The 7,500-nt window shown below is 28.8% G+C and overlaps 1 pseudogene; it reads right to left on the bottom strand.

Annotated features, from left to right (window-relative positions):
- LOC131551270 (alpha-actinin-2-like) overlaps positions 1-7,500 on the bottom strand; it is a 26,591-nt pseudogene that overhangs the window by 15,299 nt on the left and 3,792 nt on the right.

Genomic DNA, 7,500 nt, shown 5'->3' on the forward strand with positions numbered 1-7,500 from the left:
TATATATATATATATATATATATATATATATTAGTGCTGTCAAGTGATTAATCGCATCCATAATAAAACATTTTGTTTACATAATATGTGTATACTGTGTATATATAAATACAAACACATGCATGTATATATTTAAGAAAAAATGTTATGTTTATATATTAAATATATTTATATATAATATAAAATATAAGAATATGAATATATAAATGTATAAACGTAAATATTTTCAAAATATACACTATATGTGTGTGTATTTATATATACATAATAAATATACACAGTACACATACATATATTATGTAAACCAAAACTTTTTATTTTGGATGCAAATAATATATATATATATATATATATATATATATATATATATATGCCAGTCAATGCAACATTTCTCATTTAATTTGGTTAACTTGATGCACTAAAATAACTAAAACTAAAATGTAAATAAACTTTTAAAAACTATATAGACATTTAAAGAAACAAGAAAAAAAAAAGATTAAAAAAAAATTTTTTTTTAATTAGTTAAAAAGTTAATTGAGAAAGAAAATACAAAATAAATAAATAAAATAAAACATAACATAAAAAAAATTCTACAACTTTAATAGTGTTTGAATGATGCTCAGATATCACTGTCTCCTGAAGTGCTTTCATTCTTGCAGGCTGAGATCAGGGTTGCCAAGTCTGTGGTTTTTCAGCAAAAGTGGGCTACTTTTACACTACTTTCGCCGCAGGTTGCTTTTTAATCTGCAAATTAAAGCAATCTCCCCCCCAGAAAAAATACTATAGTCATTTATAGTAAATACTATACTGTTTTTGAACCATACTATAGTAAAGTACTTGAATTAATTTGTTGTGGTAATTCTATAGATGCTGTGGTAATATAACAACTGTAGTAATATAAACTAATTACTTTACCCAATACTGTACTATGTTTTCTACAACTATAGGGTATATTATACCACAATACACTGCAGTTTACTGTAGTAAAAACTAAAGTATACCACAGCATTTATTACAGTTTATCACTATAGTTAATATGCTGTAGCATTCATTAACAAAGTGTTGTAAATACTATAATATACTGTATACAGTATAATACACTTTACTATAGTACGGTTCAAAAACACTATAGTATTTACTATAAATTACTATAGTATTTTTTCATGTGCTATTTCGATGGAGATGACTTCTGACAAAGGGGAAAATCATGGAGAATTTGCTGTTGAGCTGGTTTAGAGCTAGTTTTGAATTGAGACCTGGCAACCCTGGCTGAGATTAGATCATGACGCTCTTCATGCGATTCACACTGAGGACGGCTCGCGAAACAGTTCTGGTTTCAGACGCGGTCTTTAGGATTATCAGTACGTGTGAGGATCCTGTTAAAACCTGTGAAGTCATTCAAGCAGACCTGCTAAAGCCTTCAGTCCACGATCAAATGACTCGCATCATTCAGACCAGAGATAAATAAAGCATCTGTGACAGAAAACCTGCTATCGTCTCTCAGTCTTTAGCAAAACCACCTCGGTTTGGTAAAAAACACAAATAATGTATGCATTAGATTGATTTCAAACAGCAGATTTCAAAAGATTTACAGATGAATACACATATTTAAAAAAATGTAAATAAGTTGTGCTTCTGAAGCCTGTGAATGATTTGTATGTGTGCATTACTATAAACACAATTACTTTTAACAAACTGCACTGTAAAAAATTATTTAAAACTGGTTGAATGATTGTCTGTCACAAATACATACTATTTATCCAACCAATGCATTCAGCTATTGATTTCACATCAATCTCGTCTCATACTATGATATGATTAGCAATAGGAATACAAACGGCATCCTTAAAGCAGGGTTATTATCGTTCAATAAAACTAAAACTATTAAAATATTTTAGTTCATTGTAATAAAGCTGAAATAAAATAAAATATAAATATTATATAAAACTTATTTCAGTCATCTCTAATTTTCATTCAGTTTAAGTCAAAGCACTAAAATTACTGGAAATAAAAAAATAAAAATAAAAGTAAATAAAACAAACAAACAATTAAATTAATACTGAAGTTAAAATAAATTAATCCAAAAAACAAAAACTAATAAAAATGACTAAAATCACTTATCACATATATTAAAAATGTAACTAAAATTAAAATGAAATGAAAGTATAAATATAAACACACATTTAAGCTATTAATGAAACTATAATAGTATATATACCACTATTAAAAGTTTCTTTTAAAATTGAAATAAAGCTGAAATAATATAAAATATAAATGTTAGATGAAAACGTTATTTCAGTCATTTTTAATTTGTGCTTAGTTTAAGTAAAAGCATTAAAATTACTGGAAAAAATAAAATAAGTATAATAAATGAATATTACATAAAGAAAAATTTTAAAATAAATTCATTTGAACTAAAGCTAATACTTCAATAAAAAGTACATTAAAACGGAATAGTAATATTTTAAAATTGGACAAAAAAAAAACTAATAACAATAACAGGTGCACAACAATATTATTAAAAATGTAACTAAAATCTAAATTAAAATTAGAACACACACACACACACACACACACTCACACACACACACATGTTCGTTTTTATGAAAAGTGGGGACATCCCATAGGCGTAATGGTTTTTATACTGTACTTACTGTATGTGCTATTGCCCTACACCAACCCTACACCTAAACCTACCCCTTACAGGAGACTGTCTGCTATTTCAACTTTCCCCCAAAAAAACTCATTCTGTGAGATTTATAAGCGTTTTGAAAAGTGGGGACATGGGTCAATGTCCTGAGATGCCACCTTCACCTTGTAATACCTGCCATACCCTCGTCATTATACACATCTATGTCCTGACTTTTCACAAAAACGCGCACACTCTCACACACACCTTTTTGAGTTTGGCGTAGTCGATCAGGTCGGGTCTGTGTCTGTGAATGAGGGCACAGAACGCCAGACCATCCTTCCAGCTGAAGCAGGGAAAGAGACATTAACAGGATGAAAATGAAAATAAATCATGTGAAAATAAACTGTATTTTCATGTTGGTACCTGCAGTGGAAGTTCTGTACGTTGACGTTCCTGTACGGGGCCGTTTTCCTCTGACACCACAGCAGGAGCCCTTCTTTAGCCGAGGTTTCTGACAGAGAATCAGTGTTAAACATGCGTGAGTGTGTGTGTGTGTGTGTGTGTTCGTTTCATGAGATACAGTCTGTGTGAGTGTCTCTTTACCCTCCACTGAGATGTCCTGGATGGCGAAGCGGAGGATGATGGTCCAGATCATTCCAGAGTCATCTTCACATTCCCATCAACAATCTCTGAGGAGCCAACAGAAACGCTTCAGCTTGAGCTCTCAGACTTACTAGCTTAATTGTCACGCAAATAAACTGTGATTAACGAAGGATACAATGAATATTCTGAACATTAAAATAATTTAAAATATTCAAATCTGCCATATATATATATATATATATACAAAGATATAAGTAATAAAGTGCAAATTTTTATATTTAATTTAATTTAATATTTAAAAATATTTTTCACTCTTCAATTTACATTCCATTGTTATTTATTTATTTTTATTTTTATCTTTTTTAGAATATCATACTAACATATTAATTATTGCTATTTGCTATTCCATGGCATTTCTATATCCACTTAAAATCTGGATATTTCTCCAGATTCATTGTATTTCACTGCATTCTTCACAAGTATTTCAAATAATAATAATCAATATTGTGACTCTGATATTCGCCCCCAAAAATAATGGAATGAAAAGTGGATATTTCATTAGTGGACTAATGAAATATAAAAAAAAAATTATATATATATATATATATATATATATATATATATATATATATATATACAAATAGACAAAATGAAATATAATAAAGCACAAGTATTTCAAATAATAATAATCAATATTAAGTTGCTCTGATTTTTTTATATTAAAAATATAAATATATATATAGATAGATATACAAATAGAAAAATTTAAATATAAAATGCAAATATTATAATGTTTTAAATATTATTAGAATATTTTACAAATGTAAAATTTTCAAAAATAAAGAATCAAATGATTAATATAGAATCAAATATTAATATAAAATAGATTCATATAAAATCAAATCGGATCAAATCTAATTGTTCTGAATTGTGAATCAAAAACCTATGAATCATGAATCAAACTGATTCACTGTCTACTAAGATTTGCACGCCTCCTGTTCAGAATACAGAATAATCGCAATTATGATCAAATCATAATCAGGCCTGTAGACTGGGATTTCAATACATTTAGAAAGTGCCGAACATCTATTAGCATCAAAAACAGAGTCGAGATATGAGTTTAAAGCAGTCAGACTCTCAAAAGAGATTCAGTTCTCCATAATGCTCCATGATGTAAATCTGGTATCTCTCACCCTCGGCGCCGATGGACACCAGCTTCACTCCTTTACTGGTGATGTACTCCAGAGCTTTGTTCACATTGGCGATTTTGTGGAAGCGCATCTTTCCTCTGTCCGGTTTGGGAAGCCTCTCACCTGGAGGAAAACAAGCGGTCAGTGAGAGACAGAAGAAGTGCAAGCGTCCTCCTGAGGAGCGCTCACAAACCTGAGATGACCTCCAGCAGCAGCATCAGCTTCAGGCCGTTCCTCAAATCCTCCTCGATGTTCTCGATCTGCGTTCCTGCTTTCCGCAGGTGAGAGTTACACCAGGCCGTGAACGTCTGAGACACACACACACACACTTTACTGTTTAATTCACATTCTTTCATTTAGTGAGAATAATTCTTAAGTAACATTTTGGTTCAGCAACAAATAAATCTGATGGTGTACTGTAAAAGATGATTTAGGCACTTTACGGATTGAATACACTGCTGAAAAATTCATGTAAACATGTTCTGCTTTTGTGAATGCTTAGACATTGTATGTGCATTACTGTGAACAATTGTTTTAACAAACTGCACTGTAAAAACTTTTTTTTTTTAAATGAGAATGTTAATTACACAGGGTAGAATGAATATTCTAAATGTTAAAATATCTTAAATAATATTTTAAATATTAAATTATTTGAATTATCTATTTTGCTTTGCCTACTTTACATACACACACACACACACACACATATATATATATATATATATATAACAGTCCACTTTCTATTGCATTTACATAGTTTATATATTTTTTAAATAATACTTTAAATATTAAAATATTTGCATTTTTTAGATTTTGCTTTGCATTTACATTTTGCACGCGCGTGTGTGTGTAAACTTTATAAATACAATATACAAAAAACATAAATGACTTTATAGTTACATTAATATTAATATAATTGACTCCACTTTCCATCGCATTGTTTTTCTATATATTTTACATAATATTTAAAATAATAAATATAATACTACACACAAACACACATTTTTTAAATATATGAATATTTATGATAGTACACTTTTAAATGCAAATTAAATAAATGAATGGCAATATCAAAATATTTGCATTTTATATATTTTAGATTGTTTTGCCTATTTTTATATATATATATATATATATATATATATATATATATATATATATATTCCATTGCACTGTTTTATATATATATATATATATATATATATATATATATATATATATATATATATATATATATATAAAAACAGTGCAATGGAATATGGGCTTTATATATTATATATTTGTATATTTTTATAAAAAGATAGATATATACTTGCTGTTTCTTTGTAATTATATAAAATTGACTTTTTTGAGTGAAAATAGTTTCTACACCACGTTTATTGAGTTCATCGTGGTGAATTGCTGGTGTAAAACCAAGCGTGCATTTCATATCTGAATGTGATTTTGCAGCTTATTTTGGAGGATCTACTGCACCTGAAACAAAAGCGGTCTAAAACAGTGAGTGAATAACTATTTGGCTGATGGCTGAGATCAAAACAAAAGCACGTCTGTGTGTCAGAAGGTCCATCCTGTCAATGACAGCTGCTCTGTTCCTCATAAATCACACGTGTCCTGAAACACGAGCGAACCTATAAAGTGAAGCACACATGCCAGAGGAGAAGCGCTCTGATGACAGCCGTAGTTTCACCCGTCAGTGACAGAAAGCAGCGAGGCGCTGAGATTAATCACATGCACACAGACACACATCACATCCAGAAACACAGCTGATGAGCCGAGGTGAACCACACACACACACACACACACACACAAGGACAAAACCAGCTCTACACAACTTGAACAAACAGCACGCTTTCTCAGTCAAACCAACAATGCATTTAAATGCAAAATGAAAAAAAAAAAACTCGTTGGCCATTTATATTTTATTTGACTTTACAGAGTAAACAGACCAACATATTCAAGTCCAGATCTTTACATTTCTAAGGATAACTAAATTTTCATGCAAATAACTGGAAAAATTACACAGCGTAGAATGAATGTTCTAAACTATTTTAAATAATATTTTAAACATTAAATTAGTTGCATTTTAGATTTTTGCCTACTTTTTTATACATATTTAATTAAATATATATAAAATTATATTATATTTCATTATATAATATATAAAAATATAAATACAAGTCCACATTCCATTACAATATTTTTAAATATTATTTAAAAATGTAATATTTGCATATTATTATTATATATGCATATTATATTATTTTTATTTTGTTTTGCCTACTTTTTTATACATATTTAATTAAATATATATAAAATTATATTATATTTCATTATATAATATATAAAAATATAAATACAAGTCCACATTCCATTACAATATTTTTAAATATTATTTAAAAATGTAATATTTGCATATTATTATTATATATATATATATATATATATATATATATATATATATATATATATATATATATATAAATACAAACACATGCATGTATGTATTTCAGAAAAATATGTTATGTTTATATATTAAATATATTTAGATATAATATAAGAATATATAAATGTATATACATGTAAATATTTTCAAAATATATACTGTATGTGTGTGTATTAATATATACATAATAAATATACACAGTACACATATATAATGTAAACAAAACTTTATTTTGGATGCAATTAATCATGATTAATTGTTTGACAGCACTAGTTTATTTATATATGATCACTTTTAATTCACATACAGTGTTGCTGTGAGTTTCTGTCAAGATCTAGAGTCACAAAACAAGAACACAGACGCAACGACAGACAAACGCGTGTCACATTTCCTCACACTGCGCTCATGGACTCATCTGTCTTTGGATCGGCGTGTTTTCTCGCTGCGCTCAGATGGATGTTTGCACACTTTACAAGCGCTCAGAGGATTTCCATTGTGCCTCAGTCTCGTGTATATAAATAGAGTTGAGTTCAGAAAGTCTATGAGCTGCAGAACAGCGAACACCACAGATGTGTGTTTCTCCTCCAATCATCCAGTCAGACAGACTCACGTGTGATTTAATGTGTTTGCAG

The sequence above is a fragment of the Onychostoma macrolepis genome, chromosome 12 (genome assembly GCF_012432095.1).
Source record: "Onychostoma macrolepis isolate SWU-2019 chromosome 12, ASM1243209v1, whole genome shotgun sequence".
NCBI lineage: Eukaryota > Metazoa > Chordata > Actinopteri > Cypriniformes > Cyprinidae > Onychostoma > Onychostoma macrolepis.